The sequence below is a fragment of the Furipterus horrens genome, unplaced genomic scaffold, assembly GCF_987537825.1.
Source record: "Furipterus horrens unplaced genomic scaffold, mFurHor1.1.pri manual_scaffold_3, whole genome shotgun sequence".
Lineage (NCBI taxonomy): Eukaryota > Metazoa > Chordata > Mammalia > Chiroptera > Furipteridae > Furipterus > Furipterus horrens.
Window position 1 is genome coordinate 181,102,674 of NW_028327173.1, and position 21,207 is coordinate 181,123,880.

Here is a 21,207-nt window from a genome sequence, read left to right on the forward strand (position 1 = left end):
CTCACATAAATTCCTTCTCTACCTACATCCCACACCAGGATGGGTGCATTTGTTACAATCTATGAATCTACAATAATACATCATTGTCACCCACTGTCCATAGTTCAGATTCGGTTTCACTCTTGCTGTGTCACTACCATAAAAATCCTGTGTGTTCTGCCTCTTCATTGCTCCCCCAAACCCTTGGAGGCCACTTATCTGATCTATTTACTGTTCCATGGTTTTGCCCCTTCCAGAATGTCATATGGTTGGAATCATATAGTATGTATTCTTTTCAGATTGGCTTCTTTCACTTACTAATATGCATTTAAGTTTCCTCCATGTCTTTTCATGGTTTCATAGCTCATTTCTTTTTAGCATTGAATAATATCTCATTGTCTGGATGTACCAGTTTGTTTATTTACTTTTATTTGTAGTTCTAATTGCTAATTGCTATGGTACATTTTGTTAATGTGCTTGTTCTCAAGAAAAATAGTTGGATTAATTCACATGATTCATCAACTAAAATGTAGCAACTTCCAATCTGGAATCTATTTCAGTTGATATTGGGCTTGTTTTACATCTGAGAAGATGTATGAAAAATGTCACCATTTCATAATTTATGTTAACTTGCACTGGAATCTAAACAGAGGACGACCTGAGGGCTGTGAGGATGTGATCCCCAAATTTAGTGACTGTGTAGCATTTTCTGTTGTTGAACAATGATTTAAATATACATTGTGAAAAAGTGCTAATTGTGTTATTATTGATTCATAATAGAAAACTACTGTCTATTACTATTTTATATGATTTTCCCGCTGCTGCCAAGAGAAGGGAAGCTTTGTGACTGCATCCTGCCAATGTCGATGGTACAAACTAAGAGTGGTATGTGAGCATCTGGCTCCTACAGCATCTCTGAGTTCTGAATGGAGGATGACCCATGATCGTGCACAGGCTGACTGAGCTAGTGGGTGAATGTGGGTAATCACATTGAGTGAGTGGGGAGGCCTGACTAATGATCAATATCTGGTGAACATGTGACATTATCTATATGTGTACTGACTGCCCTTGACTTTGTAGCTGCAGCAACTTGTGGAACCTGGCATGACTGCAGAGATGACAGTGTGGTTGTGGAAAGAATATTGGATTAGATTAAAATTAATGAGGCTTGTGTTCTAGTACCAAATCTTTCCCTAATGAGCTCTAAAATGAATGTCAACTCACAAGGGCTCCAAGCCTTCATTTTGGCATCTGTCAGAAGAAAATAGTGATACTTACTTTGTTCATTTTCTCCAGATTGTTGTAAGAATAAGATTCCTTCATTCCTTCATTAATATACCAAACATTCTGTGTTTCCACTATGTAGCATGACAGAGTAATAGATGGAAAAATACTTCACAGAATTAAGAGTTTTGAAAGACTGCAAGACATTTTATTAGTTTTACTTTAAGGTCAAATCATTTGTTTATGTTGATATATCAAAGTAATTGACACTTTTAGATCTCTGCCAATCATTGAGCTATATTCACAGAATGTTAGTAATTTGACTAAAAGTTACATTGGAATGGTCTTAAGCCATTCTGCCTCTGAGAAAAATGAAGTATTAGCTTCTAATTCTTTTGTTCAGACACCTTGACCACAGAACAAATTGAAAATCCATCTTTCAGCAGACTTGCCAATCTTTGAGTTGAATGCAGACTTTTTTTTAAAGAACAATTTAACTTTGAGTATAGGGAAAGTATTCAATTGAATAGCATTTTTTCCCCATAAAGTGGGATTTAGATACAGTATTTGTAAAGATGATTCCCCCACCTAAAAATATCCTCCAACCTATGTTATTATTTTTCTTTTGAAGAATTAGTCTTCTCCGTCTCTCTGCTCCAAGTGACTTGCTTCACCCATGTAATCATTTCTTCCTAAATACCACTTATTATTTCCCAGAAAAAAAGGAAAATAAAAAATATTTTCAAGGGACATCTGAGATTTCATAACAATATTTTGTGTTCACAGGGCAAGATAAGTCTGGTTTTCTTGTTTTTTGGGGGGTTCTTCACAGGGCATCCAAAACAGTTCACATTCACACATTTATGTTTCCCTGTATGTATACTGTGTGCAACTCTGTTGTTTTAAAATATTTTATTGGCTTTCTGTTTTATCTCAGTTTTTGATGGGCGTCCTTGAAGAACTTGCATTAAAAATGTAAACATGAATGATTCATTCATTTTGAACATATGTAACTATTTTCGAGAAATTTTACCCTCCGTGGAGCACATTGCTCTTAGCAGGGAGTGTACTTTGTATTTCTGTTCTACTTACAGCTGGATGACGAAGGTTTCTTAATATTGTAAATCTGTACCTTTTCTACCCCATGTTTATTTGAATGAGTTATTTATATGCACTAGACTGTCCTGAAGTTTTGGTGGTTGTGAATGGTGGTTAGTAGTTTTATGGATTTCACTTATGAGGACAGTTTAGCATAACATGGTTTCATATAAAACTTGCTCCTCCTTTATTTTTTAAAATGTTTTTATTATTTTATTTATTTGTTTTTAGAGAGAGGGGAAAGGAGAGAGGAAGAGAAACATCAATGTGTGGTTGCCTCTCATGCGCCCCCAACTGGGGATGTGGTGTGCAACCCAGGCATTTGCCCTGACTGGGAATCGAACCTGCGACACTTAGTTCACAGGTCGACGTTCAATCCACTGAGCCACAGCAGCCACGGCTGCTCCTCCTTTAGATTATTAAATCACTGGACAGCATTCCTGGTCAAATTCATTGTTCAAAGCCCGACTTAACTGTAAGGTGGGAGCGGCCACAAACTTCCCCCATTGTTTCATGGGCATTTCCAGGCCTGGCTGCTGACATTTGTCCTTATCCAAAGTTTTCCAGAGGAGAACCCTTGGGTGGTCCAGAGTTTCAAGAAAGAAACAAAAAAATATTTTCTCCTCCAAAGGGTTAAACTCTAATTTCAGAAACTTCCAAACATCTTCAGAACATTCCATGTAGGTGTCCTTAGGTTTCTCATGGTATGACTTACTGACCTACGGTGTCTCCTGCTTAAGAAGCATGAATGTAACTCCAGCTGTTACCAGAACAAACAGCTATAGAATGTAACGACCCAGCCCATTTCTAAGATTACTTCTATCGGTGACTAATTAGTACATAGGAAAAGGTTTGAAAAAAATGTTAATGGTTAAAAACTAGAGTACTTTTTAAACTTTCATAACAATTGTTTTAGCGTGTTACTATTGCACTGTTAGGTCTTGTGTTTTAACAGCGCAAGTCAGTAAATTTTTAATGGTGATACTCTTGTTTTAGGATCATCTCTTGAAAATATGTTAAAAATATAAAATTGTTTACCTGTGAGAAAAAATAAGTTTGTGATTAAAAAAATTATACTGTTTTTCTTGTACAAATAATGCTTAAGGCAGATATTCAGTCTCACAATGATTTTGGAAGCATATTTTATGCAGCCTAAAAACTATTTCTGTATTAGATATTTAAATGCATGAGGAAAAATTCTAATTGCTTTTTGTTTAAAACAGAAACATAGAAGCACTAGCCCCAGTTTGTACAAAATGTCTGCTGCAACTGAACTCATGATAGTTCGAATCTGAAAATCATTCCAGTTTTGTAAAACTGCTGCTACTGGTTTTGTCAATAAAGTTTAAGCAGATGGCTTAGCTGTATATGTGTGAAATTTTTATGTGAAAAAAGATACATTTTTTTGTAGAATCAACATGCAAATTTTATGGGCCTGAATGATATTGCTTATTTTAGTATATACAACAACCATTAACTCCAAAACCATACCAACTAAGACATATATATTAGAACTACAAGCATTACATTTATGATCTATATAATTTATTTTGGTTTTAAGGTGCTGTAGGCTTTTATGATGAACATGTGTAAAAATCAATGTATATCAACTCAAATGATAAAGTGCAGAATTTAAATTAAGGATATTGGGTAAGTGAAGAGCTATATAAATATAAAGATCATCTGAAATAACTTGATTCCACCTGAAGAGGATTCTGAGAAGGTAAAACGTAGGTATTTTTGTATGAAATGTAGGTATGGCTTATTAGAGAGGTTCTTGTCTGGAGTCCTCTTCCCTCTATGTGTACCCAGTTCTAATAACTTTATGAGGCTCACATACAGCAAAGTAGAAGTACAGGGATCAGGGCTATTATGATTAGACACCTCCATAGCAGTAAAAGCATAGCTGATGTCCCCAAAACAAAACAAAAAAGGAGCAAAAAAGAAAATTCTATAAATGTCTCAGGGAAAGTCTGTTTTTCTTATTAAAAAAAAAGATTATTTATTGTTAGAGGATGGGGAAGGGAGGGAGAAAGAGAGGAAGAGAAACATCAGTTGCTTCTCACACAGGCCCCAACCAGCCTGGGGATCAAACCTGCAACCCAGGCGTGTGCCCTGGCCTGGAATTGAACCGGCAACCTTTTGCTTTGCAGGAGGATGCCCAACCAATGGGTTTTTCCTATTTTGAACACTGTATTAGCTGAGGTAATTAATGTTACCTGTCTAATACATAGCCCTAAATATCAGAGGGTCACCATAAGAAAGATTTGCTTCTCACTAATGTGTTTTTGTCCATGCAGCTTTCTTTCTTAGCAACATCTTAGGGATTGAGGGCCATCTCAGAGTCCTGAAGGAATCCTTTTGCCCTGCAAGAGGAGGAGGAAGAAAAGGTCTTAGAGTCAAACGTACATTAAAGGGGCCATGTTTAGAGGTGGTCAGATCCCCTACTGTCCATACTCTATTGGTCAGAACTAGTCACATGGCCCCACTTATATTTAAGGCTGGGAATTGTGGTTTGTATATACAGGAAAATAAATCAGTTTGGTGAGATTTTTCTAGATAGTATCTAGCACCATGTACATTTTCTTTTAAAAAAATTACTTCAAATGCTGTGGTAGTGATGATTATTTAAAGAAAGCTTGCTAACTGCAAGCTCTCTGTTGCTTGTGTTCTTTCTAACCCATGGTGGCACTAGAACCTTATGGGTTGATTAAGGATTCTGTTTGTTCACCCCAGTCATCTCAGAGCATTTCAACACTGTTGAGGGGTGGGGGGCTGCTGTTGCAAAAAAAGATCATTTGACTTCACATTTCTGGACTGATAACCTGAGCAAGGTTGAACATTTTTACATGTGTAAGTACACTAGTAAATATGTACATATTTGAAATATGTGTATGAAAAACACCAAAGCAGATCATTAACAAATTCTGAGGAAAAGCAGAATATTGTGGGGGGAACAGGTTTTTCAGTATATGACTTGTAGAGTAAATCATCTGTAGAATCTAAATCTTGACAAATAATTGCCACTTCTGACATTCCTTCAACAAAGACTTACCCATCCTTAAATGTTAAAATAATTGACACAGCCATTTATGATTCTGGTTCTTGAAGTCTTTTGTAGTAACTAAAAAAAATATTCACCATCCTGAGTAACATTTTATTGATGAATCAAATTACATTTCATGTCTTGTAAACTTTAGTCTCTCTTAACAGTTTCCCTAGGGTTTTTCCAGGGACATTCAGAGACATGACTCAAGAGGAAGATTGGCTGACAATTCAGAGCTCTGATGAATTTTAATGTTCATTCTACTACATAATAAAACATCTCATTCTTTTCAGCAAACAAACAAGAAGTAGGAGACAGGATTAGTATCACATCTGTGGTTGTCTCAAGGAGGGACAAGGTTCAGTGGTGAGAAGATTAGAATTTAGATGAAGTCTAAGGTAGATTGCATGGTATTTTAATATTTAATTTTAAAACCCAAAATTGTTTAGTGAAAGATTTGCTGTAATCACTTGCCTGGAGAGTTGAAGAATTTAAAAACCAAGTCTGCAAATATAAATAATCCAGAAAAGATTAAACTCATACCTGTGTTCTATTCCTGGCTTTGCCACCAAGCAACTCTATGATCTTGAGATTACCTTGACCTTTTCCTTCATGTCTTTCAACATCTGTTATTTTTCTTGAAGCGGTCCCAGATGAAGAGGGGATTTGGCAACTATTTGGTGAGTTATATTGACAACAGAGAGAGGAATATATCCTGGTCTATTCTGATAAAGTAAACTAGAAGTGCTGCCCATATTGGTCAAGTTCACTAGCGGCTTCACAAATAAATTTTTTATTTTCTCCGTAAAGATAAGCATGTGGTGATGGAGGCTGCTTTTCACCTGAGGTAGGAGAGTATTTTAAGGAAAGATGAAGCAATTCAGCTCAGAGGCCTCACACCTACTCTGGAGGATAGAGAAGAGAATTAGGAAAATATATAAAGGACTTTTAGGTTATTTCCAAATCCATTAAAATCCAGGTAACCATATTTATAAGAATCTTTGAAAAGGAAAAGACGTTGCTGTATCCACACAATGTCTCATTAAAGGCAGAAAACAATTTTCTGTATAATAGGCTTTTTTCCCCTCTACTTGATTAACTAAAAGGACAGCAACTTGTGTAAGTTCACAAACTGATAACTACACAGCTAAGGAATAAACAGGGACGTGGGGTCCAGTAAGGGCGGCTCCATCCATTCACATGTGCTCTGGATCATCTTCGACATACCAGGAACTGTGAGCTAGGTGCTGGGGACAGCGTGTTAACAAGATGGAACTACCTTAAAACCTGGAGTGGTGACTATTGTGAAATGGGATGAGTAGGATGATTTGAGAATGTAATTAGGAGACTAATCAGCGGGAGGCTGTAAGGGGACAAAAGTCACTGTGAGGAAGTGGTATTTAAGCAGACTCGAAGGCTGAGTAGGAGTATAAACCAGGTAAAAGGGAGGCGTGTTAAAGAAGGAGAAACAGCGTGTACAAAATACCTGAGACAAATGAGAACCTGCCCCATTCAAGGAAACAGAAATAAGTCCAGAGTGACTAGACCTTGAAGAGCGAAGGGGAGAGCCTTAGGGCCAATAGACTGTTAATTGTAAGGTTTATCTTAAGTAACTAGGGACCTCTAAGAGGAGTAGGGTTACTTTGTGTGGCCCCTTTAGTTTTGCAGAGAATCAACCTAATACTGCCTAGCAGCCCTGCTCTGCTTCCAAAGACAGCAGCTTGTCATTTTAATTGATTCCCAGTGGTGCTCTCTCCTTCCAGGCCCTGGCCTGACCCTATAGGGATCAAGGGAAGTGGTGTATCTCCTTCTTCAATGAGAGTTCCCCTCTGAGAATAGCTTTGCACAAAATTTTTCTGCCAGGTTTGCCATTTTCCTGCCTTTAATTTGGCTCATTGGCTACCTAAATTTGCCCACTTTAATGTTCTCATTATCCTCTCCACCCAGGAACAACAACTTCATTGAACAAAAACAACAATAAGCAATGGTAAAAAAGAAATATAACATGAATGAGATATCAGAGACGATGTAACCTTTTGGGTGAACTTATACTAAATGACTGAAACATGCAAAATTTCTCATCTTCTTTGTGAAAAATGCCTTTTGTGTATTTTTGTTTTCAAGAATTTGCATATTAGCCTGAGGCTTTAATTAGTCATTGGATGAAGACTTTCTACTGTATAAAGGAAGTCTTAGACCAGGGGAGACATTTTTCTGAAATCTTTGATATCTTTGATACCATGATGGTAGTCAGCCACAGACAGCATTAAGGGGAATTAGACTCTGGTCTGATTTTCATGAATTAGTTATTATTTCCCTCTTTAAAATTTATCAACTGCTCAAACCCGCAGACACCAAAAGGCATACTCTGGGGAGGAGAGTCCCAGAAGGCAGAAGATCTTATGCTCTTCATCCCACACGCCTCACACGTGCAGTTCCTCTACCTCTCCCCTTGCCAAGGACCTGCCCCAAGGCAACAGAGCATCCCAGTGGAATTCTGTGTCTAAAAAGCACTGACCAAGTCCTGCTGCTTCCTCAGCCGCTGAAAGCGCTGTCCCACTCCGGTCACCAAACCCGACCCCCGCAGGGGACACCCAGCTAGGGCCTACAGAGAATGACCCTGCCTTGGGAAGCTCATGCACACCCACCATCACCTGCCCAAGCCTGCAGGAGCCCAGCCCGAAGAAGCCTGGCACTGGACGCTGCGGCGCTCACCCACCCCAGATCCCCTGCTCACCCTCCTAGACCCAACTTAGGCAACAACAGGACCCTCCCAATTTGGGACTCTTTGTACGCCGACCTTCCTTGGTTCCTGCTTTCAAACCTTGTTGCTAGCAGCCTCGCCAGTGCACCAGACCTGCAGGAAAGTTGCGCCGGAGCTGTTGGAGGGGCGTCATCGCCTCTTAGCAACGCTCCTAGCAACCGGGTAACATCTGCTCCCTCTGGTCCAATGCGAGCCGAGAACAGCTGCGCGCCTGCCTCGCGTTCCGAACCAGAGCGAGAGGCGCTTCAGAGACTGGAGGGACCGACCTGCAGCAGCCAGGGCTTCCGGCAGTGCTGCAGTTGCTGCCGCCGCTGTCGCTGTCGCGCTGCCTCCACCGTCCGCTGTTGCTGTCAGCGCCCGTCTGAAGAGTGACAGCGACGCAAAAGCAGGAGGGAGCACTGAACCCCGCGCCTTTACGAAACAAGTGCACGCGCCCATTTCCTGGTGAATGGACCCAGCTCGCACGGTAGGTGTGGACTCTTCCGGCCAGGTGCCTTCCTTCAGGGCTCTGAAAAGAGTCCTTTCATTGCGGGTGAGGGTAGGAATGTGTTTGGAGATCCCACCCTGCCCCCAGCCATTGAAAAGTGGTCAGCTGGTGGCCCCAAATAACGTGACCTTATTATTATTATTATTTTTTTAATCTTGAAATTGGTTCTTGAGGATTTCCCTGTCTGTGGCTGTTAGGTTTTTGTTCCGAAGTTTTCAGCCCTTGTTTTCCCTTTGACTTGGAAGCTTATGCGCGGTAGCAGAGCTGGAAGCAGCTATCATCCATAGAAAGCCTGTGGTTACGGCTAAAATGGTATACGTAGTGTAGTCTCCACTAATTGAATCAACACGTATGGAGAGCAACATCTTTTCAGGTCCTGCTCTGGAAACGGTCCATTTGGCCGAGAGCAGCCCTTCACTGTTACTCAACCTCCTGAAAAGTAACCATAGTAACTCACCTCTCTTTTGATGGGATCTTCCTCATTGGCTGCCTATCTTCCTTTGGAAAGCTCATTTCTCTAAATATAGAAGATGATGAGATCTGTAAGCCTACATCTATGTAGAAACGGTGCAGTTAAACATGGTCCTTTAAAGAAAAGTACCATTTAGCTATTTCAAATCTTGTGAGAAATAGTGTGTATTCCGAAGAATGACTGAGTTAGTGTTTTGAGTTAACTGCTGGATTGTTACTTTAGAGAGACTATTTTCTGAAATTGTACAACATCTGGCATTTAAAAACAAATTATGTACCTTTGACTGATTTTTTAAAAACATTAACCTACTGATCATCTCCCAGTAAATTACTGGTAAGATCAATTATTCAGTTATTTCTAATTTCTTAGGATAATTAAGATTCCTCATATTTGAAATGAAATCTAGAGGAGATTAAATTAATTGTGTTCCAAGGCTTGTGTATTTATCTCTCTGGTCCAGATCAAGCCCACCTCGAACATCTTAGTGACCTCTTACTAAATGCTTTCTTCTGACTTGTTAACCAGTTCAAGTCAGTACAGTCCTTCCTGACTCTTCCCATGTTATTTGTGCTTGTCTCCTTGTTTCAAAATCTCAGGTAGCCGTTCATTCATGAGCCGGAGACTGTGAGAAATGCTCTCTGTGCAAAGGGGAACTCTCACCAGATTTTCTGAAGCTGTCCTAGAAATACACTTTTCAGATTGATTCAGCATTACCAGGTAATCACTAGCTTGAAAGAAATAAATGCTAATGTAGCATTACCATAACTTACAAGATCAATATATGGCGTTGTTTATATAGATGGTTGCTGGGTAGAAGTCAATAGAGGTTTTCTGTAGAAAGGACATTTGCGGGCTGGCAGATCTTCCTCTCTTATACCTATGTGAATAGGGTGGGTCAAATTAGGTAGCCTCACTCGGGGAACAGGTCAGGTGGAAGCCCTATCAGTACAATGGTGCATGTCTGAATGAAGGAAATGAAGAACACACTGAGTTGCAAAAAGAGATTGTAGTGATGTTTTAAATTTAATTTGCATTACATCCTGATGATATGAACCCATCAGTGTTAAGCATTTAAACTTATTTTCAAGACTGAATACAGTATTTTAATGAGTGTTTAGCCCTCCAGCATTGTGTAACTTTCACATGTACCGAGCTCTCCATGTGCACTTCCTGTAGGCAACCAGCCTAGAAAATTACATTCAAATTCATGAAAATATACCATGCTGCATTTTTTTCCCTTTCCTTACTTCCCTTTGTAAAAATAAGTGATTCAACAATTTTATTCAGAAACCTATTTGAAAATTTATTCTGTTCTGGTTGTTGTGTAGTGCTTTTTATTTGTTTAAGTGTAGTTAGTATACAATACTATATCAGTTATATTAGTGTAGTGTTTATGAATATTAGGAGACTTTAAAAATACTGGTTTCCATAGATATTGAAATATCTGTGGTTTAATAATCTTAAGTGTTAAAGACATTTGAACCATCAAAATGTTGGTTTCCATTAGCTTTTGCCACTGCCCACCATTCTTTCTTCCTCCATCATAAATTACTATATTTTATGGTGAGAAACAAAGCCATGGAGACCAAAAAGATTTACTGTTACCTGCCCTGAGATGTATATAGAGATCTGGTGATGCTCTCAATCTGGGAAAAGCTTGAGTGAAGCAGCCACAAGTGTTGATTCATGTATATGCCTTAGTCTTATGTTTCAGCAATTTATGTACATTCTATTTCTTATGCAATATGCATAGAACTTTAAAATCATTCAGTGCCCTTTAGTTATGTGAATGAGTCTGCCCTTTCATGAAGACCACTGTCATAATCAAAAAGGTCAAGTGAAAGAGGTTTTCAAATTTTCATTTTGATTTTATCTTGAATGTGTAATATGCAGAATATGTTGTGTGCTTTTGATGAACAGATCTGTTTAGAGTCATTCACCAGAAAATGTTATCATGGTATTTAGCTTTAAATAAATAAAAATAAATTAAATAGTATTATTATAACATAAACATTGAATCCTAAAGACATGGGTGGGTCCTAAGTAGACTGTGAAAAAATTCCCACCAATTTATAGTTAAGGATGTAGTCACTCTCGTCAGTGGGAATACCAGCTGCAGTTAAACATATCATGGGTTATAAAGTGTGGCTGTATTTGGTCCATGAGGCTTAGATACAGCTGAGATCAGTCAGGTCAAAACCGAAACCAAGTCCTAATTTCAGTCTTCTCAACCCTGGTTGGACATTTTTCGATGTTTATGCACATTTTGTGTTCAGTGTTGTCATGTTATGTTTATGGGCTTAAGAAGATGCTTTGACGCATGAAGCAAAGTTGAGAGGTTTGATGAAGGTGCTGGAGCATCTTGCCTGCACATCTGGGCCCTCCACTGAGGACTCCTGCCAGCTGGCTGTCGCTGCCAGAACACCGGCTTCCCAACGACAGCTCGAAAGCGAAGACACGACCAACTCATATTGTTCTGTTTACCCAAGAAAGATGCTTTAGAAACTCAGGAAAAGCGAAAATTAAAATAATTTCAGAAGCAGGGGAGTAAATTGATGATAATCATTCAGCACTCAAATTGAGGAAGAAGTACATGTTCGGGTTTAGGGGAAGGTGTTCCTTGTCAAACTCCCCTCCCACCACATCTTATTTTTAATAAGTTGTCTGTCTAAATAGTATCATTCCTTCAGTGTATCCCTTTTTCAGTCTAACACAATGATTTTTATTTTTTTCTGATTAAATTTATATAAACAGGCTAGTAACAGAGCCATCTAGTTTACTGCAATAATTCTCAGTGGGGTGGTAGGTGGATATTAATGAAAAACACTAAGGGTTGGCTAGTGTATGTTCAGTGTTTTAATATAGCTTTGTATTTAGAATTTTAAAGCTTTTTCCATTATAAATTATAGAATGTAAAGTACAACAAAAAGTCTTCTTGGTAGGCAGAGATCCAAGTGTCTTCTAAATCTCAGTGATGCTTAGAATGGGGAGAAAGGACTGTTTGGAACTTCTCTGTGGTGGTTTAGAAGAGTATGTATTATATTTTAAATGCTTATCAAAAGGGAGCATGGATCAGATGTATCAGGAATAGTTGGGGATATTGCAAAGAGAAGTAGGACTCAGGAGCCTAGTCTCAGTTCTGTCCCCGTGTGCTCCTTGTTTTACCACTTTGTGACTTAGTTTCTCTGCATTTAATGTGGGAGATAAATCAACTGTTCTTAACTTAGGTGGAGTGCTTGAGCTTGAACACAGTGCTATTTAATTTAAGTACCTTTAGCTCTTTAGAAGATAGACACCCTGTGAATGAAGAACCGTTTCCCACTAAAGCAACTCCAAGTGGTGACAAAAATCAGGAACCATGTAATAGAGGGTAGGGAATCACCTGACTCCAGATTAAATTCTTTTTGTTGTTGTTGTTTTAATTTATTTTTATTGTTTTTCTATTACAGTTGTCCCACTTTTTCCCCCATTGCTCCTCCCATAGCCCACCCCTTCTCCCACAGTCAATCCATGGGTTATTTATACTAGTTCCTTTTCCAGAGTAAATTCTTACATATTCTTAGTGGGTAAAGTTGTTAATGAGTAGCTACATTTATGTCTTTCTACAAACCTTTTGGTGTACCTGGCTAAATGTTTTTGGTGATGTACCCAAACCTGAGGGTGGTGTCAAAGTGGAAGATAATGTGGGTGAAAATAGAGCAGGTACTTTCAAAGGACCACTGCTGCCTATATAAATATTAGGGATTACGACCCTCCTCTCTGAGTAATAGACCTGGGATTCTAAGGCAGTTATCGTATCTCCTCAGACGTTATTGGTAAGGTGTTTCTTGGAATCTACATATAGCTATGTGATTGCTTTGCTAACTTTCTTATTTCTACTTTCCTCAGTGAAAGGTGTAGTGACAGGGAGCATCATCTTCAAAACAAGGGCTGTACTTCTGAGGGACAGTGAATCACAAAGTTTACCATGAAGACCCCAGCACTTGGTATCTATCATTACTAGGGCCAGATCAGGACAGAAGTTAGGCTTTGGTGCAGCATCTAAGGTAACTTCACGATGACATGGCTGGTCATATCCCATTTAGTGCTCTTCTCTTTTGGTTCTGAGGCCATCACTGCCACTGGTGTGGCACAAGATAGACTTGTGGAATTGGTGGAGTTTTATTTAATATTCTGTGCCTGTTACTGGGGCTATCTGAAATGCTGCTGGGCTCTTGAGAAACCCTTCTAACTCACTGGCTGTCAGTAGCCCAATGGAAGTTTCTAAGAAAGTTTTCCAGGACCTGCAACGTGTTGGTAATTTTAAACTGTCAGAGTCAATCTTGTGCTTGGGATAGATGATAAATTTGAAGAAACAGATTGTTTCATTGATTCAGAGCTCAAAACTGGCACTGAGTTCTGCTCCCATAAAACATAGTTCCCAGAAATATGCCAGGCAAAGCCTTATGAGGGAGATTGATGAAATATTGCTAAGTAATCAACAAAACTAAAGGTCTACAGAGAGCCCAGCATTACAGCCTTGGATGTTGCCCCCATCTACCTTCTTGAATACACTCGTGAATGTTTCACGAAACCTGTGCTTAACAGTAAGGGGAGAACAAATATCCTGTATATAACATAGTACTGCTGAGTAGGATATATGTGTGATTTCAGAAATGAGGTCATGGCAATAATAATACCTAACATCAAGCAGAAAATATGTGGATCTGTGACAGGCACTGAGTACATGCTTTTAAAACCTCATCTCATTTATTTTGCAAAGAAGTCAATGAGTTTGATATTTCATTGATGAGGAAGCTTGGGCTCTTTGAGGTTTTACACTTTGCCCAAAGTCATCGAGCAAACGAATTGTAGAGCTGGGATTTAAACCAGGGCTGTGGGATAGCACTAGAAAGTCAGGCCGAAGTCTGTATTTTAAGCCGTGCGGCAAGATTGCAGAATGTGGCTAACAGTGGCAGATGGGGTAGCTCTTTCTAAACAACAGTGGTCATGCCCTTAAAGTGGGATGTCTGGTAGCTCTACCACCAGCAAAGCACTATTTAGATGGGCAGGAACATACTTTTTTAAGACTCATGCCAGGCTAACACCATACAAAGTGAAATCAGTGCAAGACTAGAAGCTGAAAACCATGAGTTGTTTATAACACGAGTCAGCTGTTGATCTGAGACAAGAATCCACCTTATTTTCCCCATTGATTAGATGGACTCTTCTCTCATTCGTGGCTGCAGATGCCCACATCTAATAGAATGGTCTCCATACTGGTTGTGTGGTGTATTGACACAATGAACATGAGAACCTTACCAAAATTCAGATATGTTAAACTCACCAGTTCCTCATCATCTCTCAGGCTTTCACAATCTTGGACAAAGAACGAGCTACGATGACAGGAGTTGTTCTTTTGTTATTCTCTGTTCTCTCAAAGTGTTTGTAAATTAATTTGCTGATGATCTTTCCTTAATGTACTGCCCTGGGCCGTGTACCAAATGAAATCACTTGTGCAATAATAGGGTTTCAGTTGTCTGGAGGCAGAAGCAGAACAATAAGAAAGAACGTTTGAGCAATCGTTTGTAATTACATTTTAAAAACTTATTTAAAGAAATATGTATAAATTGCACTGCCAGACTCTAATGACAGGGATGGTCATTCTGTTCTGTGACTCTTAGTTTGTTGCTTGTTTTACTATGAAATACACTGAGCCCAGCACAGAGGTTTTGTGTGCCCCAAGGGTATAGCATTGACAACAATTTGAGTTTAAAAGCCAGAATTAGCTATTTTACCTTCAGAGATACATTTAGACTCAGCCTAATTCCGTTCTGTGATATATATATATATATTGTTCTCAGAGCACAGGACACTGTGTATGAAGACAAAGTCATTTTACTTTTTCTTGTTTATTTCATCAGCTTTATTTGAATTATAGGCTGGGTTGAGTTTGCCTTTTTAATTGCAGGAGACTTATAGGAACAGATTTACACACATTTGCTGGATTATAACAGGTAAACTTCTTTGGGTATTCACAGTAACTTTAACTGCAAATGACTGTCTGGATGTTTCAAAAACATTTTCCTTACCCCAAATGTATGCCTAGTGGCAATAAATCCATAAAAATTTGCTTGGAGCCTCTGTAGTACCTGTAGTATATTTTATAATGTGGCTCTTTGATACATTCCTTTTCAGTTCTTTAACTCTCTAATTATAATCTAGTATCTCTGGGAGGCAGGGTGATGAAAAGACTCTAAAGAGTCAGCTTGGAGGCCAGACTGGGATTTGCTTCTGTGGGACAGAGCTGTTCCATTGGCACTAAGAAGAGCTAGGATTTATTGTGTACTTACTATATGCTAGGCACAGTGCCAATCACTTGCCATGAATGATGTCAGTGATTCTATGAGCCAGTATTAGTTCTTTCCCTACTTTACAAATGAGCTCTGTAGAGAGTGGATATAATTTTCTCAAGGTCACACAATTAAGAAGCAGCAGAGCTAGAATTCAAACCCACGTTCATCTGACTTCAACACTCGAAGTCTTAGCACATAGCAGACTGTAAGTCACTGAGCTCCTCTGGGCCACAGTTTCCTCATCTATAAACTTTGGAGGCTGAACCAGGTCATCAATAATAATTTACAGTTCAGCAAAGAAAACAGATGTAGGAACTTATGTTTGCTATATATTTTAGCCTCAAAGTGGCTAAAAGCATCCTCCAAAATTTGATGCTGAAAACATTGCAAATAGCAAAACAGCCTGCAAGGAGGTAATTGTCAAACTGATACCAGCTGTGAAAGCTTTTCAGCATTTCAACAACCCATGGGGGTGTTTTCTTAAGAGCAATAAACTAAGTGGCTGAGTGTGTTGCTCAAGGATCTGAGACACGAATCTAGTCCCCTGAGAATTTACTCTGTATTTTCAGGGTCTGATACATTCGTAATTTTAGACTGGTTGCTTGAATACAGCCAGACAGAATCTTTATAAACCTTTGGTTTATATATAAACATTTGGTATATATATATTTGGCTTTGATCTCTTAAATAAAAATATCTTCCCCAGAGCATCACTCACTTTATTTGACATTTGGTTCTCCAAGCTGCCACCTGCCCTCCTTTGTATCATTCATTCAAAGGTTTTTAATTGGTCATAAATGATGTAGACATTGCATTGCTTTGGAAAATAAAACGAGCATTTAAAGATATATGTATATATGTAATGTTTTACTTACGGCAAAGTCACTCCTCTCACTTTCCAAGTCTTTCTTCATTCTTTGCTACACTATAGTAATTCATTGGACCTTATTTTAAAAAATCAGTAACTTCTCCAGTTGTAATGCTAATAACAGCAATTGGTACTTCTTAATGTGAGCCCAGAAGTTTATGTTGAAAAGTGCATCATTCTTTCTTCACTATTTAGTTAAAATGCAGTCTGGCTTTGTTCATGATGCCAAAGCATCTAAGCCAATATAGCCAATGTTGCAACAGCAACAACCGAAATCCATCAAGCCAATTGCTTGGCATTCCGATGATATGGCAATCAGCTGATTGGCTCAATGTTCTCTCTTTTTTTTTTTTTTTTAACTTACTGTTGCTACCAAGCTAGCCTAATGCTTTAACATAGAGGATCTAAAAATGTGGCCCTCAGAACTGCAACAGCAGCATCACCTGGAAATTTGTTACAAATGTAAATTCTCTGCTCCTGGCTCAGACCTAGTGAATTAGAAATTCTGGGGGTGGGACCCAACAATTTGTGTTTTAAGGAGCTCTCCAGTTGGTTCTGATGCTCCCTAAGATTTGAGAACCACTCTGGCATCGACTAATTAAGCAATTTAAAAATCAGTCAGTCATAGTAATTAATTGTCATCACAGAATAACTTAAAGCTTCACCTAATTATTTGATTAAATTTATTTAAAATACACCTAAAAATGCAGTTTAGTAAAAAAAAACAGCCCCTGGGGAAACTGGGTTCAGCATGCTTCCTTTTTTTTATACAATCAATGTTGTTCTTTTGTTCTAACCTTTTGAAACATGTAAAACTCCATATAAGCTGACTTTTGCTTATTAAACTCAAAGATTGTATACAATAGTAGCAATTATTGTCTTTGCTTAGATTTTGAGTAATCATCACATGTTTGTCTCCTTTGAGGTCAGACACACCGCTGGTTTAAAATTTTTTATTGTACTTACAAAACATACTAACTCTAGTTTAAGGCTCTCTTGGGTTGTAATCCACTGTGGAGCATTGAACATTTGGAGTGTTTTAGGTGTGATTTTTGTGGCTTTTCCTAATGGTTTAGAAAAACCATCCAACTAAAAAAGCCACAGGAAACATACAGATGTCATCAAGTTGAAGGAAAAACTAAAAGAGAGGTAGGTTCTTGAAAAGCACATTTTTAATATTTATGATTTAAAAAATTTAATATATTAGAGGAAAAACATCAAATGTCTTAACCAAAACTTAATTAACCAACACATTAATAAACATTTCATTTTCTGAATCAAATGGTTTCAACCCCTAGAAATATTTGAGGGTATGAATTAAAGGCATAATAGACAATATCTAAATATGAACGTTGTTTTTCCTGGTTTGGCCCTCTGAGGTTGAATGAGTCCTGAACAGGATTCAATTTGTATTCTAAATCCATTCACTGCTTTCATTAGGAAGCGCCTTGCTTTTTGCTTTTAAGGTTGAATTTGCGTCTTTTCTGTGATATGAGCACCACCTAGAGGACACACTAGGAACTGCTTTTTAACCAAACCATCTCTTTTCTGAAACTCTGCTTTCAGAACACTGTCCTTCCTTAAGTCAGCAATAGTATTTTAAAGGCAAGAACAAAGATTTTCACTTTCAGATATTATACAAAGGTCAAGTTTGCTAGTCAGAACGTTATTTAATTCTCTCATTTACTGATGATTAACCTCTGTTAAGCCATGTGTTATGAGGATGGTTATATTCCATGACCGTATCATAGGGTTTGTCCATAGACATGCACAGTTATTTCTAGAAAGTGTAATTGGGCCACCAACCAATTTTGGAACCGTTTGGTTAACCCAGAAACATTAAGTTAACTCTTTAAATTAGGCAGTTTAACCAAAAGAGTGATGAAAATAGTATCTTTTTTTTTGTTTGTTTCCTTTTGAGTCTACTTCAAATTTGGGTATGTTTTGATATTAAATGGCATGAAATTAAATAGAGGATTGGTAAGTATTTTATTTTCCAGCAGGTGCCTGAGAAAATTAGCACAATTCTGCAACTTAGAATATCTGTTTTGTGTCTGAAGAGTGGCATTGACCTGCAGACAGGCTTTTCAGTCACAGGACAATTGTCACTGACTACTTCACCACGTTGCTTAGTAAATGAAGAGGAGATATTATTTTCTGGGGCCACCAGCTTCTTTTTACAGGTAGAACTGTTATTATAAAATATTTTGTCACAGAATCTGACTTTTCTCCAATTATTTTATTTTGTTTAGCTTATCCAACAAAAGTATTAACATACACATTAACAACGTCGAAAGTAGCCTACTTTAAGAGAAAATATGCAGAAGAAGAAGATTTACATCAAGATTGCCATGGGTATTTTCCAAAAGTAAGGGTTTACTTATTATTCTTTCATTTTTATGACTCTTGTCAATAGCAAAAAAGCTCCGGTTTTCATTTTTCTAAAGGAGTAGATTTAATGATGTGTTTGCTTTCCAGCACCTGATATTGCCCGAGGACAGGACCTGCATTCTCAAACTGTCTCTGGAGAAGCTCAAGTTTCTTGAAGACCCAGAAACCTACCTGAGGAGGTCTGTGTTAATTAACAATTTGCTGAGGAAGATCCACCTAGAGACGGAGAAGGAGAGCTATGAATACTTTAAAGAAGCTCCCTGTTATAAGACGGCTTATTCGGATACAAGAAAACGGCTGAAGTTTATGGTACAGGAATGCTGTTCTCAGTCTCTCTATTATGAAGAGCTGCATTCGTATCATATTGTGCCTTATGCTTCGGAAAATGCCATTTATGGAATGGGCTACACTAGCAGCCACTTGGAGCAAAATTCTCAGTTGCTTATTTATAAAATGAATTAAAGTAACTGTTAAGTCCATTGATGCTTTGTTTCTAAATGCCTGAACTGTTTATTGTGAAGACGTTAACATAGGCACTATTTATCAGTGCACTTGAGATCAAAGACAAGATGCATGCTAAACTGATCGGAGAGAACTCTGGTTATTACTCAGCAGTCCTTAGTACTATCAAGTCAAATTGGAAATATGTCTACCTATTATAAAGTGGCAAGTGTTTTAGAAGCCAAAAAATTTCAAAGATATCGTATGTAGGAAGAGACCTATATCAACATCTTATACATATTTAAACATTTTAAGCCCCTATTTCCAGATTTTGCCACTCACAGTGGAAAGTAACAAAAAGTAGCAGATTAAACTGATAAAATTTTATCCCTGAGGATTAAGGGTGAAACAGATTTACAATAATTTTCAGTAAATGATGAGGTGAGGGATAGATTCTTGCTGAAAAGCTTTGGCTTGTCAAGCATCGTGCCAAATAATTGTTTGATGTCAGGCTCCTTTTAGCATTAGTGGCAATTCAAGACGGAGCTGACATAACACAACTTAACTGCTGAATATAACAACCAGACTACTCCAAACTGATCCATTTTCCATTCTGCTTTTTTTTTTTTTTTTTGTCTTGATAGACTTTTCTCTTTAAAGGTGAAATTTAATAAAATAGCCTTGTGGATGGGCTTATCTCTTAAGTTTTAGGGGTGGTTAAAAATTGTGGTGGATCTTTAGTTGAATTTAAATTTTATTTATGATGTCAGTTTTTATAGGCTGTGAAGCTCAGGAAAAGAGTGGGCAGGTAAATTTTGTTTTTAATAGGTTGATGATTAAAAAAAATCTTATCTGAAAAGAATGGGGAGAAAAACAGACATTCCTCATGATGTTATTTCTCCACCTGAAATTGCACTTAAGGCTGCCTAGATGAAACTTTGCACTGATTTGTGTACAATAGTTGCCATTCGCTATTTGACAAAATGTTTCAGAATACCTTTGGTGATGAAGTTTAGATAAGTCCCTATTTTTTTGCAACTTGAAAGCTAACAAGTTGGGTAGATTCCTGAAATTGTTTGAAGTGGTTCATAATTTTCTTTGAGGTTTGATTCAGAGGTCTGATTTCAATGTCTGGAGTTACGTCCTATAAAGCCTATCATTTAAATAATTGTCACTAACTGATAAAACAGATTGGGAAAACTAGGTGCCAAAGGTATATTCAAGAAAATACCAAAGACCCAAAGATGAGTGTTGGATACACTATGATAATCAAGAATCTAAAATAAGGATTGTACAGGACATAGAAGAACATTGTTAAAGGGTTTTGGAATGATTTGCTTTGCTAATGTGCTTTTAGAGCACTTTATACTTAATAATAATAATCAAGGACACTGCTTTAAATTAAGGCATGACAGGCCTTCAGTGATCATGTGTTTTGGCAAATTTAAATATGGTGATTTGCCAACCTTATATCTTGCCTAGTTGAAAGCCATCTTATAACCAAGAAGGCCTTTTTCTCTTCAACAGAATTTTGTTTTTAGATTTAATTCACTATTTGCTCACTTTAATGAATCCTAGGGGTGATTAACATGGATGCTTTTGGTATAAAGAATATTGGTACTCTAATCAGCGTGAATTGTTGAAGACAACATAGATATATAATTGATAAAGTATCAGATTTATATTTAACTGCTCAATCAAAATTAGGAAAAATACTTTAGGACAAACTGAAAAATTATAATTGAGTTTTATTTTTAAAGACAATTTGGTATCAATGGTGAGATAGCTTTGAAATACAAATATAAAGATTGAAAAATTAATTTAAGGACAAAAATTTGGCAACAAAATTCAAAAACTTTATTTCACTGCTTATAACATACTTTATTTCTCAGAATGTTTCTTTTAAAATGTAATTTTTTAAAACAGTTGGAACATTAATTGAATAGACTACAATTTAGATAGGATAATTATACTACCATATAATTATAAATAAAATTAGTTCCCTAATACTTTAAATTTTTTACTGAAAAGAACATTTGACTTGGTTTAGGACAGTGTCCATAAGAAAAATACACCAGTGCTAATATATGTGATTTACAAAA

At 37.6% G+C, this 21,207-nt stretch overlaps 1 long non-coding RNA gene across 1 annotated transcript; it reads left to right on the forward strand.

Annotated features, from left to right (window-relative positions):
- The first annotated feature begins 8,361 nt into the window (after positions 1–8,361).
- Positions 8,362–19,718, forward strand: LOC150016885 (uncharacterized). The gene is made up of 4 exons (XR_016509842.1): positions 8,362–8,577; positions 9,667–9,787; positions 18,526–18,641; positions 18,752–19,718. It is a non-coding gene; the product is annotated as an uncharacterized LOC150016885 (long non-coding RNA).
- The last annotated feature ends 1,489 nt before the right edge of the window (positions 19,719–21,207 follow it).